Source organism: Symsagittifera roscoffensis, chromosome 9 (assembly GCF_963678635.1).
Source record: "Symsagittifera roscoffensis chromosome 9, txSymRosc1.1, whole genome shotgun sequence".
In the NCBI taxonomy this organism is placed as follows: domain Eukaryota; kingdom Metazoa; phylum Xenacoelomorpha; order Acoela; family Convolutidae; genus Symsagittifera; species Symsagittifera roscoffensis.
In genome coordinates this window covers 4,944,314-4,966,319 of record NC_087070.1, presented here as the reverse complement: position 1 = coordinate 4,966,319, position 22,006 = coordinate 4,944,314, and the positions used below count along the sequence as shown (strand labels likewise).

The 22,006-nt window shown below is 33.3% G+C and overlaps 2 protein-coding genes across 9 annotated transcripts in view; one reads left to right on the top strand and one right to left on the bottom strand.

The window, feature by feature from the left end:
* The window catches only part of LOC134853944 (uncharacterized), a 28,154-nt gene extending 18,320 nt beyond the window's left edge, over positions 1-9,834 (bottom strand). For 2 of the 8 annotated variants that reach the window (XM_063869945.1, XM_063869946.1), the window contains exon 1: positions 1,824-2,576. The gene's annotated coding sequence lies outside the window, so the exon portion shown is untranslated. Of the gene's footprint in view, positions 1-809; positions 1,007-1,823; positions 2,577-8,687; positions 8,830-9,562 lie in introns of those variants that run through there. The other 6 variants (XM_063869952.1, XM_063869950.1, XM_063869956.1 and 3 more) reach the window with 6 other exon arrangements.
* LOC134854483 (uncharacterized) overlaps positions 1-22,006 on the top strand; it is a 562,741-nt gene that overhangs the window by 462,028 nt on the left and 78,707 nt on the right. The gene's annotated exons all lie outside the window — the stretch shown is intronic.

The window sequence follows — 22,006 nt, the reverse complement described above, 5'->3', positions numbered from 1 at the left end:
TTGTAGTAGAAATTTGATATATCTGATATTCTTGCTTCAGTAATTGCGTCTATAATTGATCCAGTTGATAATTTGAGTTCTGGCCTACGCAGTTTTTAAAGAGCATTTTTGATCTAGGTATGATCATGTTTAGTCAGGTATAACCAGTTCTGGTTCAATAGGATCATGTATTATCAGGTATGATCATGTCTGGTCCAGGTATGATCATGTCTTTTCAGACAAGATCATGTCTGGTACAGGTATGATCATGTAAAGTCAGGTATGATCATGTCTGGTCCAGGTATGATCATGTCTGATCCAGGTATGATCATGTCTGGTCCAGGTATCATAATGTCTTTACAGGCATGATCATGTCTGGTCCAGGTATCATAATGTCTTTTCAGCATGATCATGTCTGGTCCAGGTATGAACAAGTAAAGTCAGGTATGATCATGTCTGGCCCTGGTATGATCATGTAAAGTCAGTTATGATCATGCCTGGTCCAGGTAAGATCATGTAAAGTCTGGTCTGATCATGTCTGGTCCAGGTATGATCAGGTAAAATCAGATCTGAAGAATACCTGGGCCAGATCTGAAGCAGACATGATCATATCTGATTTTTTCCGTGGTTATATGTCTGTACATGTCTGATTCATACATGTACAGCGAAAAAAGATACATGCCATAGGACTGATACAGATCTGAAATTTGTATGAATTTTCGATGTCCAAATTTGATTTTAAATACAAATATCAGTACGGGTGGATACTTTTTTTGATGAGTTAGAGTTGTAGTTTAGTACTTGTTCACATAATTGTTTTCTGAACTTACCATATGACAACATTTCGTACGTGACAGGCGAAAATTTTTTAAAACGACAATTCATAACAAGCGAAAACTGGTAATATCAAATTGAGTGGCAGACGCTAATTCACCCGCACTATTTCTGTTTGTTCCAAAACTAAGTGCAACGAAGTGAAGTGAAGCAAGTGGTCAATACTTTCCAAAGCATTGTTAGAAATTGACAGTTAATTTTAAGTCATAGGGACTGTTTTCTCAGGAGGGACTATTGTAAAATCAGTTTCTGAGATGAAGAAGTCTTCTCGTATTAGGGCAACACGGGTTGACCTCAAAGGGATTGTTATTCCCCTGATTTATGGGACCGTCTTCGATTATTGAAGTATTTGATAGAAAATATAGAACTTTTTCTGATGAATGAAATATTTGATAGAAATTGATTGTCAAATTTAACAATTTTTGGACAAAGCAAAACCTGAAAAATATTACCTTCCCCGTTTATATAGAATACTTTTTGATGAGAGAACTGTTAGATAGAAAAACAAATTTGAAAACTTTATTTGATTATGTCAACTTTATTTGATTTTTTTAAAAAAAGCGTTATCAAAAGTACCTAGCGTGAAAATTGATTTTAACATAAGTATTGAACTCAGATGACAATCCACCCATTATCACTCAATCCGCCCCCTCGAGAAAATCCTGGATCCGCCTGTATATATATGAGAGGGGAGTGCGCGCTAAAGAAACGCGATTTTTTGGTCAACATTTTCCAAAAAGTGCCTAAAAACGCATTTTTTGGCTTGTTTTTTAAAATTATGCCTGCGGCGCATAAAATTTTACCAAAACAGGGTCTTTTTAGTGTTATAGGAGAGCTCGGAAATTCATTTTGGTCGAAAATCCATCCCCCCTCGAGAAAATCCTAGATCCGCCCTTGATTGTAACCTTCTACAATATAATTTACAATTTGAAAACTCATAACTGAAAACCTTGGTTATTTTTTGGGACCCGTCTATCGTATTTGTATGTTGAAAATCAAAATAAACTTACCCGTACAAGAGCGCGGGTTCTGGAAATGTAATTTACTCAAAACTGAGGAAATTTTGTCAAGCACGCCAATTTCAAAGCGTGTTGTTTTGGTTGATCTTTAATGTACCTTTCAGATTATTTGAAGGCTTCGATTGATTTCTACTGTAGGGCTTTATTTGCTGCTACGTACATCGAGAAAAGCAGAAAGGGTAAATTGAATTGCTCAAGTGGGTCGTCTTGCGTTGAATTTTTCCTGGTATGACTATGCCGTGTTTTTGTTGAAGACAATTGTTAAATGTCAATCGATAGCACCTATCTTATTAAAAACTTCAGATCTTTTTTTTGACAGATCAACTATGACAAAATTTCTGATATATTTAGCATAGTGCGTTGCCAGAAAGACTTTTTGAAATGGACAAAAAAATTGAAAAAGACTAGATTCTGATATTTTCTCGCACTTTTGCCCAACCGCTAATTATACTATTTTTGCAAAAAATGAACCAAAACTGAAAATCTATAGCAAGCTTTGTTAATTGCAATAATTGTGCCTCATTTCCTTTGGTCGACAGGAAATCACTTTGGAAATTTCCATTCGTTATCACAACTAGAAAAGGAAATAAGAAACTAATTTGACTGAATCTGAGCAAATATTTCTCTTCTCCCGAGATTGGACAGAGAAATGTTGTGCCCACGTGTTAGTTAATAAATGAAGGTTTTGTCTGAAATACGGTTGAAAATAAAGACACCCGTTGACTTGTTTAGTAAGACCTCGTTACTTATTGAAATGCCCAAAAGTATTATTAAAATGTCATTATTAAGACTCGAAGCAAAATGGAAAGAGGGAACCAAAAACGCAAAAAGCCAACAGTTCAGAAAACCGAATTTCTTGAATTTCATTTTTTTTATTTTTTGAAAACATCCTCCCACACGCTATGTAAATTAAAAACTGATATATTTAGCTTGAAAGAGTATTAAATAGAACCACTAGTATGTGTCATTTTATTTTAGAACAATTTCTATAACTCTCGCTTTAATTATCGCAAATTGGTCAAACTCGATTTGACGTTTCTTAAGCCCCCATAACTTTACAAAAAAATATCACCATAGAAGTATCTTTTTAAAATTAAGCACCGGAAGGACAAAAATACCGTTCAAGTGGTATAAAAAAAAATCCGTCAAAAATTGTATGGTAAAAAATCAGAATTGGTCTAGAGAAAAAAACCGCGCCGAGCACAAACATTCAGTCTCAGTCATCGAAGTCGGAATAATAATTCAGTTATTCAGACTTTATCTATTTTTTCTTATGATGAGAGAAGTATTCTTTAACTCAATATAAGTCATGACCGTTTTTTGCAGCCTGATTAAGAAGCATTGTTATTATTCCAATTTTCGAAGAAGATGACGGAATATTTGTGCTCGGTGTGTTTTTTTCCTCCAGACAAATTTTAATTTTTTAACTAGCCATTTTTGACAGATTTCTTATATCAACCAGAATGTATTGTTGCGCTGAGCTCAAATTTAAAAAGTATATTTCACTTTTTAAATCGTTTCTAGTAAAGAAAAATATGGGATTTAAACATTGCCAATATAGCCAATTTGGAACATTTCACGAGTGATTTTTTCTGTCTTGAAAACCGTTCCCGATTGGCTGGAGCAGGTATTTTGCCCTAAGTGCTATGTTACTAGGAGCTAAATCTGTCATTTTGTAATTTAAATGTCTTGTGGGGATGGATTTTTGTAAATGTGGGGCGATGAAATTGTTCTATATTTAAAAAAAAAACTTCATACATTTGTTTTAAAAAAAGCAAGGTTGATATACTTTAAAAAGGATTTGGAATATTCAGGACTACGTCCTGATACAAGCAGCTTTGTGTTTTATATAATTGAAAAACAAAACAACAAAAAAATTGTTGATTAAATTTTTAAAATTGATTGGTTGGCGTTTAAACTATCAATTGAAGGGAAGTACCAGTGCTCCGTAAGGTCGAGCCAAAAAAGAAACTCAAACAACCGGAAATATGTCAAAAACACGGTCGCCCTCTTGTTCATTCAACCTGCTGATTAGATTGATTTTCATTTTAGCGATACACTTGAAGCCAATCTAAAATGTTTTGAATGAAAATGCACGGGTAAATTGGAATCAAACCGGTCTTTTTGGTTATAACTACCACCTCCCATTAAATTCAATCGACAAAATAAGAAATGCACAACATTTAAACGAGACCAGCTTAATGAAGACAATTTCATCTACCGAACGATGGCTGATCGAATCCAGTCATTAATGCAAGAAAAACAAACTGAAACAAAAAAAAAACAATTTTACACTTGAATAAATCAACAATCGTTTTTTTAATAGGTAGACATTTCGTAAATTTCTGAAACAGTTGACTTCAAAAAACAAGAAACTTTGTTGAATGCATTAGGCAATCACAAACTTGTCACAATTTAGCAAAATAAAATTACAGTATAGAACTTGCTTGCTTTCAAACGAGAAACAGTTTCAACTTTATGTCAAGTCTATGTTATATTCCAGACTTTCGTTACTAGAATTTTTTGTATTTGGTACGTCCAGACCAGAGTTTTTTGCGACCATGGAGGTTTTCGCGACCCACGGTTTGTCTTACTCAACTTTAAATCCTGAATTTTTAGACCCAAAGTCTTGCAGCGACTACCCAACTTGGGTCATGCTGTGGACGCGTCGTGGTGTGTACGCTTGGTGTGGGTTGAAACAACCAAATCTCAAATTATCTACCGATATGACTTCTAAAAAAATATAATGTAAGTTTCAAGTTATGATATACAAAACTTAAAAACTTCACATTATAAAAGACTTGATTTTTGAAACATTTGGCAACATTTAATGTAATTATCAGGAAGAAAAATTCTAAATGTTAAGAATGTGAGACAGATGTATTGAATTAAAAGGTTATATCGAGAAACTTCAGACATTAAACTCCGAATTTGAGAAATTTTTATATAATCCTGCGTGCTAATGCACAATTAAATGAGTCTTTTGGCAACATGAAGTGCCGTAATTTCATTTGAAATTAAATCTAATCAACAGTCAATAGCAAATAACGGTAAATTTGGCAGCTTGCAGTAAATTGCCTGTTTCCAATCCCAAGTTTATCTGCGATTAAATCAAAATGTTGCCCGTACCCAACGGAGGCTGTTTTTCTAGAGAGAAGTTTTATTTAGATTATCTAGCCTAGTTTTCTCGCATTTTCTGTGCAGAGTTAATCTGTTTCTTTTCTTGTTTGGAAACAAACACTTTCTGGAAAAAAATAACCAGAAATTGGTTCACTGCTTAACCAGAAATCAGTTCACTATTAATTTTTGATCACAATTAAGCTGAGAAACAAAAAATTTTAAGAAAATCTCTGCAATATTTAAACATTTCAAAAAGAATTTCTGACCAGGACTTAGATTAGATATTTCAGGTCAAATTGTCGAACCGGATTTTTTTTAGTTCAAAATTAGGAAAAAAAATTGCTAACACCTTGTTCAAAACTTTAACATGACATTGTTTTATTTTTAGTCATAAAATGACCTAATCTCTGGGGAAAATATGAGACATTATGTAACAAAAACTAATTATTTTGCAAATGTTTGACAATAACTAATTTTGTCTACGCATATGTCGAAAAAACTAGAACGCTCACTGTCAGATTGTTTTTCCGGAAATGGTTTTAGCTGCATTTATGCTAATAGAACTTTTTATTGTTCAAACGATAATTTTTGGGTTTAAGATGAAAATGCTGGTCGCATATGTGTTTAACAAAAAAAAACGAACCTCGTTGGCGTCCCTCAAGATTGAGAGACCGAATGTTTAAAATTTTTTTACAGTAATTTTTAGCCAATAATGATTGAGTATTCAAAAATATCAAAAAATGCAAAAACGAAGACATCTAGGCCATTAAATTACTACTGTCCCATCAGAAATTAAGCAAATTAGGTAAGAAACAAAAATTGCAAAATCGAATTGGGGTGTAGGAAAACCCTAATCATGAGAAAAGTCTTGATTCGGAACAACAATCTATCTAAAAAGTCGAGAGACAAAATTTGCTCAAAGAAAACTTAATTTGATTTGTCTGTGTTTTGAAATTTTACTTATTTAGTTTTTTTTTCTGAATTGGTGTTAGGTTAATTTAAGTATTTATTGCTTCTTGCGTTCGTTGACATAAAGCCCCTTGACGAAAGCTTAGCAGCAGCAATAAAATTAACACTCATGATTCGGCTTTGAGTTTTTTTGTGGGTCAGCCGATGATTTTCTACAGAGTAAAAAATAATGCAATGAGAATCTGCATAAGAATTTGAGTCCCCGTCTAGGCTAAAATGTGATATTGTATTGCAGCCCAAACACGAATACGACAATTTGTCTATAAAAAGTAACCATTTCAAAAACTATGAAACCAAAAAAAAAGTGGCACAAAATATTTCGCCGGAATCAGAATAAAACAGTTTTATTTGTCTTGTTCACCTTCAGAGGTGTCATCAGAGAGGTTCGAACTTTGAGTCATCAGAGAGGTTCAAAAAACAGATCGTTGGATCATATTTCATCTCAAGAAAAAACTCCTGAAATTGAAAAGTGGAAAAAATTGCCAATACCTCCAGAACAACAAAATAAAAAAATTCTGATCTATGCATTAGTTTCAAATTACCACTACAAAGAGACTGTACATGATATATCTGCACTGACTGCTCACCCGGGTTGACCAAAAATGCTAGTCATACAATTTTCATATACGGAAAATGCTAATCATACACTTTTCTTGCAATTCCATACTCACAAAAAATTGCCTAAAAGGTCGATGACTAATGATTTTGCATATATGGAAACTGTACGACTAGCATTTTCCCATAAACCAAAAAAAGTTTTTTTTCTAAAATTTTATTACTCAAAACTTTTGGAATGTGTTCGCGACCGAACACAAGTGACGAAAACCATGGTACACTAGAGTCAACAAATGTTTGATCTTCTCGAATTTACAATGCATTGAAATTGACCAGAATTATATCAGAGTTTTCTTACACAAACAATATAATGAATTCATCAACACCTTTAAGTTTTGGCAAACATCTTCAAAGATAATTTTTTTTCAAAAATGATTTTTTAAATGATCAGACATTGATCAAGGCGTACATAAACTTGCCATACAAAAAATAGGAACTCTTAGCGTTTTGAAAAAAGATATCCAGAGAACGGAAAAAAATCCCATTTTTTTGTTTCCAAGACTACGTTATGCACACAAAAAATTAAGTATTGTATGCAACAAAAAAACCTTTGGAATATAATTGTTTGAGTACAAAATTCTATTTACGGTTGAAAAAGATTGGGGCAATTTCAAAATGACTTGGAAAAACTTTTGTTGTCGTCGTCAAAAAAATGCTAGTCACACAATTTTCATATGTGGAAATTACATGATTGACATATTCTTGACAAAATATTTTTCTTTTTTATTTAGTACGTTACATGGACTTTTATGACAAAACAAGAAAAAAATTCTTTGAAAACACGATGCGACCATTTTAGCAAAATCTATGAAACTTGTATGATTAGTATTTTTTTCATAGACTTAGTTTATGGAAATGTATGACTAGCATTTTTGGTCTATTGAGTTTAATCCTGGCAACTAGGATAAAACTCAACTAGCATAAGGATTTGTAACACAAAAATGTAATCGCTTAAAAAATTTTGATAGCTCTATTAGCCATTATATTTCTCAATAAAATTTTTTTACTGAGATATGCAAAATTGAGAATTGAAGAAAACAACCTGCAAAAATGATTTCAACATATAATTAGTAATAGCTCACATCCACACCTTTAATGACTTGCACCGAACACCGATCGTATATACAAAAAGTTAATGGTGACAAAAATTTTGATTTCTAATATTTCTTTTGTGTACAAATGCTCTGGTTTGACAAAAAATGAATTTTGTATTTAATTTCTTTATGCTAGTCGCTTCTTGTTTTCGTTTTGAATTTTGTTGCTATTAGAGATTTATGCTAATTGATACGCCGCCGACATCTTCGTAGAAAATTTTGGTTAAATTCAAAAAGATTTGTAGGAACGGGATCTGTTTTTGCGAAAAAAGAAATTCAATTTTACCTTTGAAAACATAAAAATACATACGCTTGAAAAAATTTGAGTATTTGCAGCGGTTTGAACAATTAAAAAGATTTTACCAAAAGTTTCTTCACGTGCTAAAAATTTTGAAACAAAAATGAATGTTTTTCGCTCCTTTCTCAGAATTCTAATTTCTCGACATCTGGCAATCGTCCGGTTTCACAAATGTGCAATCAAAAAATACTGAACCGTCCGTAAGAGTTTTCAAGGAGCGAATTTAAGGGGCTTAGCGGATTCAGCTGTTCCAATGACACACCGCCTCCTAGGGAATTCTGCCTCCTCATCACTAACAGGGTCTTTTGGTGCTATTGCACATCCCTTTTTGACCGTCCAAGCATTATTTTTTCAAAAATTCTGCAATTCTGCCAATCTACACTAAACTTGATCGTGAAGCGTGCGCCCAACTTGCAGTTTTGGTAACACCTTCCAAAAAGCGTTAAAACAAAATTTTTTGCCTATTTTTTCTATAACATTCTGTCATCATAAATATCATAAGCTCAATTTTCAAAGTTTTGGTGGCAAAAAAAAATTGGCATGATAGCGTCTCTTTAGTGTTTTAAGTAAGCTCGGAAAATCGAATCGATCAATCTACAAAAAACGATCGACATCATTTTCAAATACTGTTTTTTGAATCGTAGAAATACTAACCACCAAGCAAGGGCGTCTAATGAATACTAGAAAAAAGAAAGATCTTTTTAGTTTTTTCAAGGAGCCAAAAATAAAAATTTTTTTTTATAAAACTACAATACGCACCTGTAAAATTCTTAGATACGCACCTGAAACGCAAGTATGCAAAATATTGGTAATAAAATGACGGGAAGAAACCCTAGCGTGATCAGTTAAAACGGCAATGAGATCATTTTTTGCAAGGTGGCCGCGACGGTATACAATAAGTCATAAACGATAATGGCTTTTCTTTTGTTGCCTTGTGATAGCCGGTATCGATATCGACACGTTTAAACCCTTGCCTAATTGAATTTGTTAACCCTGGATGCCCAAATAAGGCATATTGAAGGCGGCAACACGGATTGTCACCACCGGCCGATATATTTTCATGCCTAATGGCCATTTTAAATTAAAAAATGCTGATGAAAATGTTTTAAGAGTTACTTTAACTGCTCTTAAAAGTAGTTAAAAGCAAAATCGAACTGTTTTTAAATTAAACTAGTAAACAACAATCCAATTTTCCTCAAACCGTTTCTTTAAAGAAGACAAAATGTTTCCTCGGATAAAAAAGGTTTTCGAAGTTCCTTCCATCATTTTTTAAACAAAACTGTTCGCCACAGGGTTGCTATGATCTTTGCTACTTACGGCTAAAAGATCGCCGTGATCTTCATGATGAATGATTTTTATCTAAAATCGAAAACAGAACGCGAGAAAAAATGGTAAAACCGTCTGATATAGATTGAAGAATCTCCAGACTAGACCCTAATCAATATGCAAATGGAAAGTGAATTTGCATTGAACCTCAGTGTGCTGTTAAATCTGGGCCCACAAATAAACCGCCGATAAGTCCGATAATTGTGGTCTTTCCCTTTGGTATTCTAATTGATTTTTCATTAATCAGCGTGTTAATCTAATGCGCACCTGAATTTGATATTTTGCCCAAATGGTTAAAATGTGCTTACCAGAAATGCAAGTTAGATGAAAAAATACGCGGGTTGGGTGGTAAAAATAAAAGGAAATGATCATCCAAAATTGTTCAATTCAGGGGCTTTTCTAACTTCACGCCTAAAAAGACCCTCAAATGGTATTTTCAATAGAATATCCTGATTTGTCTTCTATAGTTCGCAAGTCTCGCATTCCTTGGGGAAATGGAATGTTTCATCAATGCTGATAATCTAAGAAGACGTCGAATGGAAGATAGGCCCCATAAATATTGATATTGGTGATTTTACATATTACAGATTTTGTTAGTTGAACTATAAATTATTCATTAGATAATGATAGCAAAATATATGGCTCATTTGAAACCATGAACATATGTTGCTAATGAAAGCCCCAACTTAGAAGCAGGTAAAAATCCTCCCTCTGAAGCTCCTTGGGGGGTGTGAAAAATGTTGTTCTTCTTCTATTACAACTAAGGCAACTTAAGTTTCTAAAATTTAAAAAGAAGGTTAAAAAAACAAAAGTGATTTTTTTCCCAAGGTAAATCAAAAGAAATGATCACATAGAGCACTCCAAAGGAGCTTGAATGACAAAAGTCAGACAAGAACTGCTAATTTAATCAAAGTATACGCAATGAGCGTATAAAATCAGATCACAGAATTTCCACTTAGCAGAATAAAAAAAACACTCAGTCAAATGCACTCAACTATAGCTATCCTCTTTTCCTCACACATGTTCTGAATCAGACCTAACTGAACAGTGAACCCAGACATGATACCAATTTATAAATTGCACTAAATTATGGATGAAAACCATTTGGATGTAAGGTATAATTTGCAGGAACTTCATACCGGCGTAAGTAGGAAATTTAATTACTGCAGAAGGAAGCTGTGTAAATTGAATTGGATGCTGAATGAGCATCAAAGCTACTCAATCTAATCGGAGGTTTTAAAAAAAGGTTCAATAAGTTTGCTAAAAAATGCAGGTTTTTCTACTTAAATTTGCTCTTTTAGAAAAGAAAAAAGACTCTTTTTTTGAAAAAAAAATTGTTAACCTCTTTTTTCAGCTGAGTCTAACCGTTCTCTTTTCAAGGTCAATAGTATGAAATATCAAACAAGACTGCTCGTATAACAGGGCAAAGAATGTCCCTGAATGTTCCGACTGTCCCTTAGTTCGTGTCGAATAGTTTTTGGGAAAAGAAAACCATGAAAACCTATAAAATTTGGACAATAACAGTATGGAATTTAGAGTCGTACGAAATTAATATGACCAATCTGATTAGCAGGCCTAAAATCAATTAGGAACAATTTTGTTGTGCGGTATAACGCGCCACGCATAAAAAATTCGCGTTACGCTCTCAGCAATATGAATAAATTCTTCTAAGTGCGCATAATTTAGTCCAGAACACGGTCAATTTGGCAATTTTCAAACCCCCAGAACTTTACAAAAAATAATCGGAGGTAAAAATATTTTTTAACATTTGAACTCTGGAAGTCGATATCTTCAATGAGGTATAAAAAATTTTTGTCGAAAACTATTATTTTGATCGGTGAAAATTGACTATAAAAAAAACCACACCGAGCATAAATCGGAACACCAACCTCATATTTCCATTTGTGAGTGTATGATCAGACAATCTCAGAAAACATAAAATTTCAAACTATAACCAATTAGCTAGTGACTAATCTATATCATGTGTTTATCTTTCATTTTTTGTTCCAACTTTCAAAGAAAGTGAAGTAATAATTGTGCTCGGATGGCTTTTTCTCCAGGCAAATTTCGACTTTTTAACGACGAAATTTTCAAATCTATCATTTAAAAAGTATTGATGTACTGAGATGAAATTTCATTGATAATTCACACGTGATATTTTTTCGTAAAGTTATGAGGGTTTAAGGACTGTCAGTTTGGCAAATTTGGGACAATAACCCGCACCGGAGTTTAATGTACAAAAATCAATTATAATGGAAAAATTTTGTCCAATTATTGTCATTATAATCCATTATTGTTGCAAGTTTAGACCTCAAAATCAATTATGCTGTCATTATAATTGATTATTTCCGTAAAACCTCAATCCAATAAAGTCCTTTGTAATAGATTAATGTCCATTTAAAGTCCATTATCATTGATTGCAATGGAATATAAAGTCTAAACAAAGGCCGTAAATATGTGCGTGTGAGGTGTAAGCCGGGAAGGGGTGGGGACGCAAACGAGGAGTTGTAAGCGGGGGTGGGGGTTTGAGTTGGGGGTGTGGCCTGAAACACACGTTCATGCATGTCCCGGGTCTTCCACAATACTGTAGGGACGCGGAGGAAAGTAAATTGGGTCAATAAGAGTTAATAAAGATCACCAAAAAAATAGAAATAAAAACTTTATGAGAACAAACTGTGAAACAAAAAATGAATACAAGATAAGTTACATTCAACCAAATCAAATCTCGTTTTTGTCTGTAACGTGTATCAGGCCTACAGCAAAATTGAAAATTCGATTATTTTGCACTGTGTTTGAAATTTTCAGAAAAAAAAAATGGATTATAATGAATTTTAATTGATTATAATTGGCTAAAATGGATTTTATAGATTCAAAAAAAAATTAAATATAATTGTTTTTGATTTTTATTGAGACTGACTATGAAAAAGTAATAAAAATGATTTTTATCCATGAAACTCCAGTGCTGGTAACGTGCTATTAACGGGTAAACGGAAACTTAATCCGTATTGGAAATTGTTCCAACTTGGTTTGAGGCATGCTCTTCGGTCTATTTAAAACTTTGCTATACGGAACTTTGCATAGCGTGTGAGGGATGGTTTTCAAAAAATTATTTTTTTAAAGATTGATCCATGAAATTAAAACTCAGTCGGAGCATTCAAGTTTTCGACCTGATACGAGCCGTCTCGTATTTCTTTTGTCGCTCTGATCTCTCCTCGTCATCTACTTCTTCAAACTCAATCTTATCTGGACTCCTTATCTACGTCCCATTTGTACATCGCCTCCATCTGATTTGTACTTTATCGTTTCTCAATGACCTTATGATTGTTCCTGCCCTAACTTTGTTAATTCGATCTCCATCACACAGTTAATTTCTACCTCCTGGGGCTCAATGTTTGATTCAACAACTGATGAAATCATAGTTGAAGCCAGGGGTGGATCTAGGATTTTCTCGAGGGGGGGCGCGGATTTTCAAAAATTTTCGAAAATTTTATCGACCTTTTTTTTAGGTCGACGAAAATGATTTTTCGAGCTCCCCCTAAGGCCGGCTTACTCCCTGTTTCCGCCAAATTTTCTGCGCCGCAGTCAAAATTTTGAAAAAAAAGTCCAAAAAGGCGTTTTTAGGCACTTTTTGGAAAATTTTAACCAAAAAATTGCGTTTTTTCGGTGCGCGCTCCCCCCTCAAAGTAAGTATATATTGGCGCGAATAAGTCTATATTGGCACGATCTCTGCTGCCAATGAATCTCGAGGCGCAGATAATTTAATTTAATTTACCATCTACATTACAACAGTAATGAATACTATTATAAGGCATGGAGGGTGACCCAAAGAGAATTTCATCTCATCGAGTGGGACACCTCGAGAACTTAAAGAGCAGAGACATAAAGTCTCCAGAGTGGGCATCAATTAAAGAGCAGTTTGTGTAAGAATTCATTATCAAACATATAATTATGGAAAAAAGATTCCTGAAAACGGTTCAGTTCTGATTTATTTAATTCGAAAAAATCTTTTGGAAGTGAATTATTCTGAAAAACAAAATTATATGCTATTGCTAGCCTACGTTTAAGAGAGAATTTCATGGCGTTTGATTTAAAAGCTATATTTGTAATTTGTTTTTTAGTCTCGCTGCGGGTGTGAGGAAGCCTTTCTAGGCTCGATAAACTCAAAAAACTATTCTTATCGGGGCATCTTAAAATTTCAAATAATTCTTTGAAGAGAGACTTCAGAAACATATTAAAGACTGAATAAATTTAGTTTTCACTCATATATTGGGTTATTGGTTCAAATTTGCGTTTGAAGAATATAGCCCGCGTGATGCGTTTTTGTAGTTTTAAAATTGAATCGAGATGAGTTTTATGTGTATTGCCATAAATAAGAGTACCATATTGAATTACGGATTGAGCATATGCTCTGTAGAACAACAGAAGACTTGCTTTCGGAAAAACTTCACGACATTTGTAAACTATTCCACTGAAAGTTGATAACTTTTTAACAATGCCACATATATGTTGCTTAAAACTCAGTTTATTGTCAATTTTTAATCCCAAATATTTAACAGGCAATTGGTAGTTCGATTGAAAATTATCTCCAAATACATTGATCATTTCAACATTTTTACCGAAACTCATAAAAACGCTCTTTTTACAGTTGAGATAATCTTAAAGGTCAACAACAATTTTTGGAGAAAAGAATCTATGGAAAAATGGAACGCTCTTAGTATGTTGATCTAATTAAGTTCGAAATTGATTTTTGTCAGTATACTTTTCACATTTCAATAAAAGATCAATTATTGTAATTAATTGCAATGAATTAATTGATGGACTGGCCAATTCCAATTGATTAATCGAAGCAATAATTGATTGGAAGTGCCCAATTAATTGTTTCCCTACCCCTGGTTATAACATCATTCAACTTTTCGGCCAAATCTGGACGGACAGGGGGTTTGTCGCCCACTCAGGTCTTGTATATCATCTTTTTCTGCATCTTTTCACAATTAGATTGACGTTTTTCACGATTACTTTAAGGTGTACTACTAAGAAGGTATATATCATCAAAAGACTTCGTGACCAAACTTGGACGGGTGAGTGTTGTCTCCCACTGGAGTTCACCAAATAAACACCTGATAAACATCAAATATCAAATAAACATCTAACATCTACTTTTCCTGTTTACCAATTCAGTTTGGTACAATTATTGCGGAAAATTGCCACAAATAAATATTTTGCGTATTGAAACGTATTGGTCGAAAAGCTGTGCGTGTGTCATCTTCATTTTAGTCTATTGCAAGCATTTTTGGATTTCTAGCTTAGCAATCAATTCCGGATTGATACCCATGCAATCTAACTTTTGTAAAATCGGAGTGAAAATAAGAAAAAACACACCAGGCGTTTTTAATCTTCATTTTCTTCAAAAACTGGAACGACAAGACTGTTCGCATATGATGACGAAACCCTGAATGTGCCGACTGCACTTTAAAGCCAATTATAAACTTTTAAGATGAATAATTTTTTCCTCAATTCGATTTGAAACGCATTTTTCCTCAATTTGCAGCTTACGCATGTTATTGAACAAACTAAATTGCCCGTTGATTTTTTAAAGTTAGCCAATGTAGATATTTTCACGCAAATTTATTACAGGTAGGAAATTTTTTTCAGTGTAAGCTCAAGTCAACAATATCTTTCAGATGACAAAAAAATCCGTCGAAAACGATTAGTTGAAAAACAAAAAATATGATTGATTAAATAAACCAAGCCAAGCAGAATTTTTTGGCACTTATTTTAAAAGTGAGAACAAAAATCTAAAACAGCTCAAAATTTGGAGTTTATCAAAATTAAATTTTCTAAAGCAATTTGAGACCTTTTGCAGGGTAGTCGGAAATGTCTGATAAGCATTTATTGTGTTTGGAAGTCAAACCGGATAAGTAGCAAAAGATTAAGGATGCGACTATAACTTGTTGCAACGAAACTCTGTGTAACCAAGTTTTTTTAATTACGGTAATTCATCTGTGGAAAATATTAAAATCAAGAGATCCGCAAAAAGCATCAGATGAAACATGAACATCATGCCTTAACTTTGCCGATAGAGCTAGATTTGTAAATTGCAATGCTACACATGCTCAAATCTGTTAAAATGCGGCCATTCGGAATCAACTGCACTGCCGATGAAATGGATATCATATAAAGCTTATCAATCAAAAAATATCATAAAAGCCGTTTTATCAACAGAAGTCGAACTCTTAGTTATGGCTCACAACTGGGGGAATTCGTCGAAGTTTGACCTAAAATTAGTCGAGAATGTGAAAAGTAGCATAGTGGATGCCAATTCATACTACGGGTAGCGCGGTGAAAAATCTGGACCGTTTGTGTTATGAGACCCAAAAAACCAAAATGTTAATTGTGCTTGTTTTTAATATAAAAAGTCCAATAATTTTGACGGATTATTTTCAACCAATCAGATTTGAGTATTTTGAAACAATTCTTCAAAACAAAAACACAATTTTGTGCCGTATAACAAAAAAGATCAAGAAATTTTTCCAATGCCCCATAATCATAACTTCAACCTTGTTTTTTGTTTCATAAAATTGGTACCAATTATCATTATTCCTCAATGCTTTAGCTTGAAAATGAGCTTTTTTCTGCAAACAAAACATTAAAATTAAAAACAGAAAACAATTCCGAGCTGCTCAGTTTATTACGAGACCAAACTGTGCTTGAAATAGACGTAAAATTTGGTGTCTGTAGCTCATTGCAAGCCAGATACAAATCAGTAATTATGATCCAAAGCGTAAGTGCACTCCGCGTACAAATTTTCACTGGATCCTGCTTACAAAAATGTGTAACTTACATTGTGTCGGAAAATAAGGTTGTTTTGAAGATTCCGCAACCCGCAAAAAAAACTAGTTGCTCCTGATTCTGCAAATGTAACTGATTATCGCAAAAGGTACGGGGTTTCAGCAAAATTTAAGCGGACTCAACAAATTGTAAGTGAATTGCGCAATTTTGCTTATTACACTGAACAAAATAATTGCTTGAACTAAACATAGCTAAAGCTCGATTTTTTGTCTAGCATATGTGGAAGTGGAATTTAAAAGCAAAGATTTATTCATCGTCAGTGGAATCCACGAAAAAACTTTTAATAATTGGTTGTTTAAATTTGCTGATGTAATTCTTATAAATTTCCCAGTAAGCTGTTTTTGGGAATCTAAATTGATTAACGCAGCGAGTAAGCAAAATTTTCATTGAGGATTACAATTTAAATTTTTGCAATGCGTCAAGAGTTTATTGTAGGTTATTAATTTATTAGTTATATGATTGCGGTTCCTGTGAATCGCTTATGTAATTTTGTCATTTATGTTGAAGTTTTGTTTCATTCGACATCCTAAAACTCCGTCCGTATGGATAATTATCAATTCATCTCCGATATCCTGATAATTAGCACAAATTTTAATACTTTCATCTGATATCCTGAAACTCAAGCAGTATAGATCTTGAAATCCTGAAATTTATACTAAAGTGTTCTGGACTGTTTCATATCGTAATTCGAATAAAGGTTTGGTTGTAATTCTCGCATTAATTTTTCTTGCATCAAATTTAACTTTGAATTTTCTTGATGAAGGCTGAATTGAATTGATTTTTCTAAGAAAGAAGTTAGTTTTTGAGAAAACCAAATTTTCATAAGTTTTCAAAAACAAAGTAATTTTTCTTATAATCTATGAGTAGCTCCCTCAAATCTAACTGGATTAGTTTTTGAGCCAAATTTTTTCACCTTTTGGGCTTGAATATACCAAATTAACCAAATTGGAAGTAATTAAACCGTAATTATTTTTTAAAAAAAATTCGCAGGTAATTTGAATTCATTAGCTTTCAGATGGTAATCAAAATTCGGTTCAGAAAAAAATAGTTTAAAATGAACTTTGATTGAAAAAAAAGGTTGACACCATTGGTATCCATGAAGTCACCGTTCATCAATCGAAAAAAAATAACTTTCAAAAATATAAAGTAATTTGTGGCCGATGGACGATGGAATCCTTCAATAGTTTGAACAATAGAATGAGCAAAGAAACGAATGCGAGAAGGAACGAATGCTAGGGGGACGAAGAATTTGTCAAACAATCAAAACTAGTAATAAAAAACTAAAAAAGGATAGATTTTGTCATTTCTGGACAGTTTAAAGGGCGCTAACTGATCGAGATTTTTTGAGAAACTTCAACATGTAAAAAAAATGCTTCATGCAAGAATGACCATATTCGCGAAACTTTTGTCAGCCAATCATAATTATTTTTCAAACTTTCTATGCCGATATACAAAAAAAAATTTCAATTTTGAACAGTTTGTTCAGCCAGATAAAACAAATTGCATTTTTTGAAATTATTGACCTAAAATCGGGATTTGTCAGTACGCTATTTGCCCTCAAAAATACTATTTTCACTAAGCTTTGCAAAATTTGCATTCACAAAGTGCATTGAAAAACCAATTAACACACCGGGAAAATATGAGATAACAACACAAACCTAATTTAGCTTAAAAATGAGCTTTTTTCTGCAAACAAAACATTAAAATTAAAAACAGAAAACAATTCCGAGCTGCTCAGTTTATTACGAGACCAAACTGTGCTTGAAATAGACGTAAAATTTGGTGTCTGTAGCTCATTGCAAGCCAGATACAAACCAGTAATTATGATCCAAAGCGTAAGTGCACTCCGCGTACAAATTTTCACTGGATCCTGCTTACAAAAATGTGTAACTTACATTGTGTCGGAAAATAAGGTTGTTTTGAAGATTCCGCAACCCGCAAAAAAAGCTAGTTGCTCCTGATTCTGCAAATGTAACTGATTATCGCAAAAGGTACGGGGTTTCAGCAAAACTTAAGCGGACTCAACAAATTGTAAGTGAATTGCGCAATTTTGCTTATTACACTGAACAAAATAATTGCTTGAACTAAAAATAGCTAAAGCTCGATTTTTTGTCTAGCATATGTGGAAGTGGAATTTAAAAGCAAAGATTTATTCATCGTCAGTGGAATCCACGAAAAAACTTTTAATAATTGGTTGTTTAAATTTTCTGATGTAATTCTTATAAATTTCCCAGTAAGCTGTTTTTGGGAATCTAAATTGATTAACGCAGCGAGTAAGCAAAATTTTCATTGAGGATTACAATTTAAATTTTTGCAATGCGTCAAGAGTTTATTGTAGGTTATTAATTTATTAGTTATATGATTGCGGTTCCTGTGAATCGCTTATGTAATTTTGTTTTTTATGTTGAAGTTTTGTTTCATTCGACATCCTAAAACTCCGTCCGTATGGATAATTATCAATTCATCTCCGATATCCTGATAATCAGCACAAATTCTAATACTTTCATCTGATATCCTGAAACTCAAGCAGTATAGATCTTGAAATACTGAAACTTATACTAAAGTGTTCTGGACTGTTTCATATCGTAATTCGAATAAAGGTTTTGTTTGTAATTTCTCTTGCATCAAATTTCACTTTGAAATTTCATGATGAAGGCTGAATTGAATTGATTTTTCTAAGAAAGATGTTATTTTTTGAGAAACCCAAATTTTCATAATTTTTCAAAAACAAAGTAATTTTTCTTATAATCTATGAGTAGCTCCCTCAAATCTAACTGGATTAGTTTTTGAGCCAAATTTGTTCACCTTTTGGGCTTGAATATACCAAATTAACCAAATTGGAAGTAATCAAACCGTAATTATTTCTTTAAAAAAATTCGCAGGTAATTTGAGTTCATTAGCTTTCAGATGGTAATCAAAATTCGGTTCAGAAAAAATAGTTTAAAATGAATTTTGATTGAAAAAAAAGGTTGACACCAGTGGTATTCATGAAGTCACCGTTCATCAATCGAAAAAAAAATAATTTTCAAAAATATAAAGTAATTTGTGGCCGATGGACGATGGAATCCTTCAATAGTTTGAACAATAGAATGAGCGAAGAAGCGAATGCGAGAAGGACCGAATGCTAGGAGGACGAAGAATTTGTCAAACAATCAAAACTAGTATTAAAAAACTAAAAAAGGATAGATGTTGTCAGTTCTGGACAGTTTAAAGGGCGCTGACTGATCGAAAAAATGCTTCATGCAAGAAGGACCATATTCGCGAAACTTTTGTCAGCCAATCATAATTATTATTCAATTTTGAACAGTTAGTTCAGCCAGATAAAACAAATTGCATTTTTTGAAATTATTGACCTAAAATTGGGATTTGTCAGTGCGCTATTTGCCCTCAAAAATACTATTTTCACTAAGCTGCATTCTCAAATTTGCATTCACAAAGTGCATTGAAAAACCAATTAACACACCGGGAAAATATGAGATAACAACACAAACCTAATTTAATGAAGTATTTTAAAATTTTCGGCAAAATTTGCTATCCATTGAAAAAATTAGTGAAAAAGAGAGGAATTGTAAAAAAAAAACAGTATAGAAAACACTCGGTATTTTGTTCTACCGGTGGAAAGAGAGGAAACATATAAGACCTGCTTCGAAAACACCCGGTGTAACGTGTAAGCGATGATTTTACCAGTTTCAGAAATGCTTCAAAAGATTTGAGACGGTTATTTGTCCCAATTGATTCATTACTCCAGAAAGTTTTTGCAATTTTGTAAAATGAATGTTGTGTGGGGCGGTAACTTGAAAAAATTTGCTTTTTTTCATGAAACTTTCATTTTCAAAAAAACTATTCCATAGACTTTATAGAGCACTGGCAACTTTCAAGGTTTTGCCCTGCTAGTCTTGATATTTTTTGAAAATCAGTAAAATAGTGTTGTGTTTTCTTGGGTTTGCATCTTCTATTTTTTGCGGGTTTTTGAAATTGAAGCCAAGAAATTTGTAGAAATCTCTATACTGATATGCAATCTTTACAATCTTCGGTTTTCATGATTTCGAAGCAAATAGTTCAAACTTATTCCTGCAAAATCGGCATTGCCATCAAACACCGGGACCAAACCAACGTGGGAACTAATAAACCGACTTCAAATAATAAAAAGAAAGGAAGTTGAATATATTTTTAAATTGATAAAAAAACGAACTCAAAGCCCCATAGGACCGAATGCGCGAAGGAACGAATATGCGAAGAACCGATTACGCGGAGGCCCAAAGCTGAAATACTTTGCGCTTTTGGACAAACTTAAGGGCCCTTATTGGCTGATATTTTTTGCGCATTCAGATTTCCTTGCGTGAGCTTAGCTCAAGTATGAAAATGTAACCCAAGTGTACGTTTTACCCACTGAAGCTGTGATAGTTTAACAATTTTTTAGTGAGACTTTAATATACATGAAACTACCGTTCATAAATAACAAAATTATATCTAATTTTCAATTATATTTTGAGTCAGGGACATCTGTAGCCACATATGCTGTGAGTACGAACGTTTAAATCCTTGATGCGCGAGGGACTGATGTGCGAAGAACCGAATTGGCTGACGCCCGGATCCGCAAAAATTTGTTGACCAAGCAGATCTATTACAAACATAATCAACAAAAGCGATAAGCTCTGTCGTTTTTGGACAGTTTAAAGGGCGCTGATTGGCTGGTATTTTTGCCCATTCAGGTCTTCACGCCTCAGAGTAGCCCCTGTATGAACATATAGAAAAAAGCATCATGCAGGAAGAACCGAATCCGCGAAATCTTTCTCAGCCAATCACAATTTTTATTCCTTCTTTTGATTTAAGAGAGAAAGAAAATCAGTCAGTTTTGAACAATTGAGTAGTCAGATGTTTTAGTCAGATGTTTTTGAAGGTAATAACCAAAAAAATTGAGTTCTGTCGGCGCGCACTTCACCCTCAAAAACAGTTTTGAAAAGTTTGAAGGGAACTGATTGGTTAAGAACTTTCATGCATTCGACTCTTCACTCATTCAAAATAGCTCCCAGTATGAATATCTAGAACAACTGCCTCGTGAGCGAAGGATTAAATCAGAGAATGTTTGCCAGGCAATCATTCCAGTAATTGATAAAGTAAGCAAAAAATCAATTTTCTGCAGAGAATTTTTGCCAGCCAATCATTCCAGTAATTGATAAAGTAAGCAAAAAAATCAATTTTGTCCCAGTCAATTTTGTCTATTCACAGTTTTAAAGCACATTTTTTGATAAATTTGACCAAAAAAATGAGGTTTGTCACCGCATATCTGTGAGCCTCAACTTTTATAAGTTGGAATGGGAACTCTTAGATCAACAAAAATTTTGGCTAATTATTCAGTTGAAGTTAATTAAAGATTGATTTCAGGTGTCAAAAAGGCCGTTTTTTTCGTTATAAAACTTAGTTTTCTTCACATCCACTGATATTTTCTAATTTTTTGACATCATCTTCAAATAGAAAGTTTAGCCACGAGCTACGTCGAGTCGAGAAAAACAGACTACAGGCAAAGTTTCCGAATTACAGTCTCAAATTCTTTTTCCGGATATTTTAGAACTTGAAAAAATTTCAAAAAATTAAATTTGAATACATTTGTTAAGTATGGAGATGAGAAAAAACAGCTCTATATTTTCTCGTTGCTTTTTATTATTAATGTTGGAAAACATTTCCTGAAGATTTATTAAATTTATGTGCTTGATGTTCCTCTTTTCTCAGATTTCTTTCTATGTTTCTGCCAAAGCTATAATCAAACTACATTTCGAATGGATCAGATTTCGCTTCATTACACATGTGGTATTGCAAATGCCCTTAAATTTGATTTAGGACTTTTGTCTGTGCTAAAAACACTCTTCTGAAACCGTTTTGGAAGACGCTGGAGTTTTACGATG